This window comes from Phocoena phocoena, chromosome 7 (genome assembly GCF_963924675.1).
Source record: "Phocoena phocoena chromosome 7, mPhoPho1.1, whole genome shotgun sequence".
Lineage (NCBI taxonomy): Eukaryota > Metazoa > Chordata > Mammalia > Artiodactyla > Phocoenidae > Phocoena > Phocoena phocoena.
The window spans coordinates 56,997,403-57,003,960 of NC_089225.1; positions in this window are offsets into that span (position 1 = coordinate 56,997,403).

Here is a 6,558-nt window from a genome sequence, read left to right on the forward strand (position 1 = left end):
GAAATCTCTTACTGGAATTGTTTGTTCATGGTTAGGGAGGGGGAAAGGGAAAAGGCGTTGGATTTTGTATTATGAGAACCAGATGGATCCCAGGCCCTGCTTTAAAATATTGAACAATCTCTCCATATATAGAATGAGCTAGCAGTGCTCCGCTTTCCCTGCTTCCCAGGTGTGCTGCAAGAACAAGTGGGACCAGCACTGCCGCTCACTGGCTTTGTGACCTTGGGCAAGTTCTTTAAACTGTGCACCTCGGTTTCCTCGTGTGTCAAATGGGACACTGCTTCCTTTAATCAATGAGATAATCCACAGAAAGCTCTTAATACAGGGCCTGCTATAGAGTAAGCGCTCAATAAAAATCAGCTAAAGCTATTGCTCACACCCTGAGCCATTTGGACGAGTTTAATTGATGATAAAAAGGCAGCTGAACTACCAAAAGGCAAGAGAGCGTAAAACTGACCGGTGAGTCAGCAGCATCAGCATCAGGGGGGAGCTTGTTAGCGATGCAGAGTTTGGGGCCCAACACCAGCCCTAGTGAGTTTAACAAGGTCCCCAGGTGATTCATATTCAAGTTAAAGTTCAGGAAGCAAGAACGAAGAAGCACTGACATATCTACCACTTAACTCTCTAGGTCTCTTTGGGCAGGTTCCGTAATCTCCCCGTGCTTCTTTTGTCATCTATAAAACCCTGGCTCACAGGGCCGAGGTGGTGGTTAAACGACGTAATCTGTGCCAAGTAGCTAGGGGTGGCGTCTGCACGGGGTAAGCGCCCTTCAGGATTTGCTGCTCTGCTCTCCAGCCCCACCCCAACCCCGCCCCTGCCCAGAAGGCTTTGCTGCTCTGTTTTCCAGCCCTCCCCCCAACCCCAAAAGCCTTGCACCTGGGGCCATGGTTCAGCCGGAACCAGACGGCCAGGTTCCCGTGCTGGCTCCCCAACCTGGAGAAAGGTCTGCCTGTGTGACCTGGACAGCCACCTGACTGTTCCAAGTCTCATGTTCCCTCTGTTAAAATTGGACCAGTGACTGTGCCTAGCTCCTGGGGATGCCGAAGCATTGAGCGAGCCGAGCAGCAAAGGGCCGGGCCAAGGCTCGCGCTTGGATTTATCGATGGGCACGTACTGATTGGAGTCCACGCTCCAGGCTCAAGTGTGTCCCTGACCCTCTTGCTGCCTGGAGGGTGCAGGAACTCCCTGGGTACCAGGGGGGACAGGACCCAAACCGTTCCAGGCAAAGGAGAGAGAGAGGGCCGGCTGGGCCAGGTGAGTAAACCAGCCTGACGCCTCCCCAGGAGATTCACCTGGATTCCCCCCTAGCCCCTAAGCCCATGAGGGTGGGGCTCAGCGGCAAGTTTGGGGAGCGTCTAGCGTTTTGCCTCCACATAATGAGTGTATGTGCTAGGTGTACTGTGTGGATAAAGAATAGAAGAGTCCTGAGGTATAAACATGATGACCAGACGGGAGACTCATCCCCATCTCTGTCTGTTCTGGGCCTGCCAACCTGCGCTGTTAGGATTGAAGGAAAGGCCAGTATGTTATCCAATCTCATCGTTGCCTCTAACACCTTGTTTTCACAGTTCCTCTCAGTGACTCTGGTGTTACCACAAGAAGTGTATCCTTTTAAGGTATGAACCTGAAACTCCAGTGGGCTTCTCTGAAGTTAGTGGAGAGCTTTTCACCTACTTCAGTTAAATTGGCGGTGGGGATCTCATTGCTTGGAGAAGAATCTTCCACAATGAACGTGAGAACAGTTTTTTTTTTTGTCTGTTTGTTTTTTAATTATATTGAAGTATAGTTGATTTACAATATTGTGTTAGTTTCTGGTGTACAGCAAAATGATTCAGTTATACATACATGTATATGTATTCTTTTTCAGATTCTTTTCCATTATAGGTCTTTACAAGATATTGAAAATAGTTCCCTGTGCTATACAGTAAATCCTTGTTGTTTATCCATTTTACATATAGTAGTGTGTATCTGTTAATCCCTAACTCCTAATTTACCCCTCCCTCCCTTTTTCCCCTTTGGTAATACATGTTTGTTTTCTATGTCTGTGAGTCTATTTCTGTTCTGTAAATAAGTTCATCTGTATGATTTTTTTTAGATTTCACATATAAGCGATATCATATGATATTTGTCTTTCTCTTTCTGACTTCACTTAGTATGGTAATCTTTAGGTCCATCAAGGTTGTTGCAAATGGCATTATTTCATTCGTTTTTATGGCTGAGTAATCCATTGTGTGTGTGTGTGTATATATATATATATATATACAGACATGCATGGTGTACATAGCATGTATGTAGTAAAATGAATTATTTTTAGTACTGACATAGCACTGTAGTTTTGTGAATGTCTTACATCCTTTTTCAGGGAATAGTTTATATAGGATTTCAGGCTTGGGTGCTGGCAGTGAAGCATAGTACTTCTTCCTTGAGTCTTGGGGAGATGTGCTGTTCTCCATTTTCCAGTTTACAAGACTGGGGTATTGTGTTATACTACAAAAACTCTTCATTTCAGGAGCTTGTTTTCAATGAGACTAATTATTGGTATTAATACTAGAATTAAAAGAAAGTATAGGATAGATGCAAGCTGTCCAACAGCCATATATGGGTACTCCACAGGCTGTACTCCAATTCATGTTAGTGTCAGTAAGTCTGCTACTAATACTCAGAACAAGAGTTGACTGAAGGGCTGAAATATTATGCTTCATTGTTTAGATGTATGGAGTATTGGAATGAATGCCAGGATTAGGATTGAGAGCAGGGCTAAGACTCCTCCTAGTTTGTTGGGGATTGATTGTAGAATTGCATGCGAATAGAAAGTATCATTCTGGTTAGATGCATGGTGGCGTGCTGAGTGGGTTTGCAGTGGTGTAGTTGTCGGGATCTCCTAACAGGTCGGGTGAGAATAGCGCTAGTATTAATGAGGCTAAGATTAACAATAAAGTGCCCAAGATGTATTTTGTAAATGTATATATTTAATTGTATAATAGGGGTGGAATGGGATTTTGTCTGTATCGGATGGTATTCTTGTGGGGTTGTTGGATCCTGTTTCATGGAGGAATAAACGGCCGCTAGTGCTGTGATGATGAAAGGGAGAATGAAGTGGAAGGCAAAGAATCGTGTTTGTTGGTGCTTCCCTGGTGGCGCAGTGGTTGAGAGTCCACCTGCCGATATAGAGGACGTGGGTTCGTGCCCCGGTCCGGGAAGATCCCACGTGCCGCAGAGCGGCTGGGCCCGTGAGCCATGGCCGCTGAGCCTGCGCGTCCGGAGCCTGTGCTCCGCAACGGGAGAGGCCCCAACAGTGAGAGGCCCGCGTACCAAAAAAAAAGAATCGTGTTAGCGTTGCGTTATCTACGGAAAAACCACCTCAGATTCATTTGACAAGGGTGGTGCCGATATATGGGATTGCTGAAAGTAGGTTTGTGATAACAGTTACGCCTCAGAATATTTGTTCTCCAGGTAGGACGTAGCCTATGAATGCGGTGGCTATGACTATAAGTAGGATAATTCCAATGTTCCATGTTTCCTGAAAGGCATAGGATCCACAGTATAGGCCGCGTCCTACGTGGGCATAAAAGCAAATAAAAAACATGGAAGCTCCATTTGCATGTATGTACAGGATGCTTCAGCCGGAGTTGACGTCTTGGCAAATATGTTACTGATGAGAAGGCAGTTGTTGTGTCTGGTGTGTAGTGTATTGCCAAGAATAGGCCTGTTAGGACTTGTAGGGTTAGGCAGATGCCTAGTAAGGAGCCAGAGTTTCATCATGAGGAGGTATTTGATGGGGTGGGGAGGTCAATGAATGTGTGGTTGAGAATTTTTATGAGCGGGTGGGTTTTTCGGGTGTTGGTCATTGGTGTTCTTGTAGTGGAATGGTAATGATGGTTTTTCATGTCATTGGTCATGGGTGAAGTCCATGTGAGAATAATGATGACATGTATTTATTTTAAGCATTATTTTTGTGATTAGTTTTGCGGGGTTTCTTCGAAGCCTTCTCCTATTTATGGGGGTCTAGGGTTGATTGTGGGTGGTGGTGTTGGGTGTGTTAAATTTTGGTGGTTCATTTCTAGGTTTAATGGTGTTTCTGATTTATTTAGGGGGAATATTGGTTGTGTTTGGTTATGCAATGGCTATGGCCACCGAACAGTGCCCTGCGGTTTGGGTTTCTAATAAGGTTGTACTGGGAGCATTTCGTTTAGGGCTGGTAGTAGAGTTTTTAATGGTGCTTTATATTTTGAAGGATGAGGATGTGGAGATTGAGTTATTTACGTTACTGGTGATTCTGGGTTTTTCAGTGCAGAGGCTATGGGAATTGTGGCGTTATACAGTTATGGTACTTGGTTGGTGGTTGTTACGGGTTGGTCCTTATTTATTGGTGTTGTGGTTATTATGGAGATTACTCGGGGTAATTCAATAGGCATATGCTGAGGAATGATAAAAAGTAGAGACTGATAAGGCCTTTTTGACTTGAGACTAATGTGGAAGATTTTAGTTGAATGAAGGCTGTATTCTTTGGTAGGATGGTTTCTAGTCAGATTAAGTCTAGTAAGGAGGTTGCTAATTTTTGGCTTATTAATAGATTTAGATGAGGAGGTAGGTGATGTATGATGGTGGGGAAGTATCCTAAGAGAGAGGAGAACTTGGAGGAGTCTGACAGGTGTATATATTTTAAGTTTTGTGTGTTAAGGTTGATTTCGAATGCTAGTACAAAGCCCAAGGTTGTTACTACAAGGGCAGTCAATTTTAAATGTAGGGGCTTGGTTATTAGGGGGATGGTTGTTGGAGGAATGCTGTTGGAGATGAGGAAGCCAGCAAAAATACTACCAATAAACAGGCTCTTGATGGAGTTGATTAAGAGGGGTTGTCTCTGAAAGAGAGAAGCGCGGCTGTCCTAGTAGTGCAAAGAAGATAATGTGAGTGTTATAGATGGCTGTGAGGGAGGTAGCGGTTAGAGTTACTAATAGGGCTCAGGTGTTGGTATAAGACGTAGTGGCGGTTTCGATAATCAGGTCTTTAGAGTAAAATCCGGTGAGAAAAGGTATTCCTGTTAGTGCTAGGCATCCAATGATAAGGGCCGTTGCAGTGAAGGGTAAGGTCTCGAATAACGCTCCTACTTTTCGACCGTCCTGCTCGTTGTCTAGGTTGTGAATGATAGACCCAGAGCATAGGAACAACACGACTTTAAAGAAAGCGTGTGTGCAAATGTGTAAAAATGCTAGATGAGGTTGGTTGAGGCCAGTCGTTACTATAATTAAACGTAGTTGGCTGGAGGTAGAGAAGGCGGTAATTTTTTTGATATCGTTTTGGGTGAGGGAGCAGATAGCTGTAAAGTGGGTGATAAGGGCTCCTAGGCAGAACATTATTGTTTGAATGAGTTTGTTGTTTTCTAGTAAAGGGTGAAATCGGATAAGTAGGAAAACTCCTGCTACAACCATTGTGCTTGAGTGGAGTAGGGCCGAGACTGGGGTAGGACCTTCTATTGCTGAAGGGAGTCAGGGATGAAGTCCAAATTGGGCTGATTTTCCGGCTGCGGCTAGTACGAGTCCCGTGAGGGGTAAGTTTAAAGAGTTTTGGCTGAGCATGAACATTTGTTGTAGGTCTCATGCGTTTGTGTTAGATAAAAATCATGCCACTGATATGATGAATCCGCCATCTCCCATGAGGTTATATAAAATTGCTTGAAGAGCAGCTGTGTTTGCGTCTGCTCGCCTGAGCCATCATCCGGTAAGCAGGAAAGATATGATTCCTACTCCTTCTCATCCAATAAAAAGTTGGAAGAGGTTGTTGGCTGTAACAAAGATTAGTACACTGATAAGGAAGAGGAGTAAGTATTTGAAGAATTGGTTGATACAAGGGTCGGAGTGTATGTATCACATTGAGAATTCTATAATAGACCATGTGATGAACAATGCTACTGGTGCGGCTATGATTGAGAAATCGTCTATTTTGAAGCTAAGTATTAGTTTGAGAGTTTGGATGGTAATTCACTGTCAGTTTGAGATGAATATTTCTTGGCCTGTGTGAAGGAAGATTATTGTTGGGATTAGACTAGTAATGAAAGCACAGAAGACAGTATTTTTTACATATCATGGGTATTTGTTATTTTTGTAGAAGTTCGTGCTAGTTATCATGATTGGAATAATTAGTATTAGTAATGTAATGAGGGCAAAAGAAGAGAATAGGTTTATTTTATTTGGAGTTGCACCAATTCTTTGGTTCCTAAGACCAATAGATAACTACTGTCCTTTAAGAGTTTGAAAAAACCATACTATTAGGTATGGGGACATGAATTAGCAGTTCTTGCAATACTTTTTCGGTAAATAAGTCTTAGTCTTCTGTTGCTAGATTCACAATCTAGTGTGTTTTTTAAACTATATCTACAGTACAGGGGCCCAAGATGACCTTGGGGTTTAGTGGTAGGAGTAGAAGTGGAAAGGTATGTAGGGTTGTAAGAGCATGTTCTCACGTGAAGAAGGGTAGAATGTTATTGACATGGTGTGTATGTTTGCCTTGTTGTGTTATGATTAGTATATACGTGGAGTACAGGCTTGTAATTACAATATT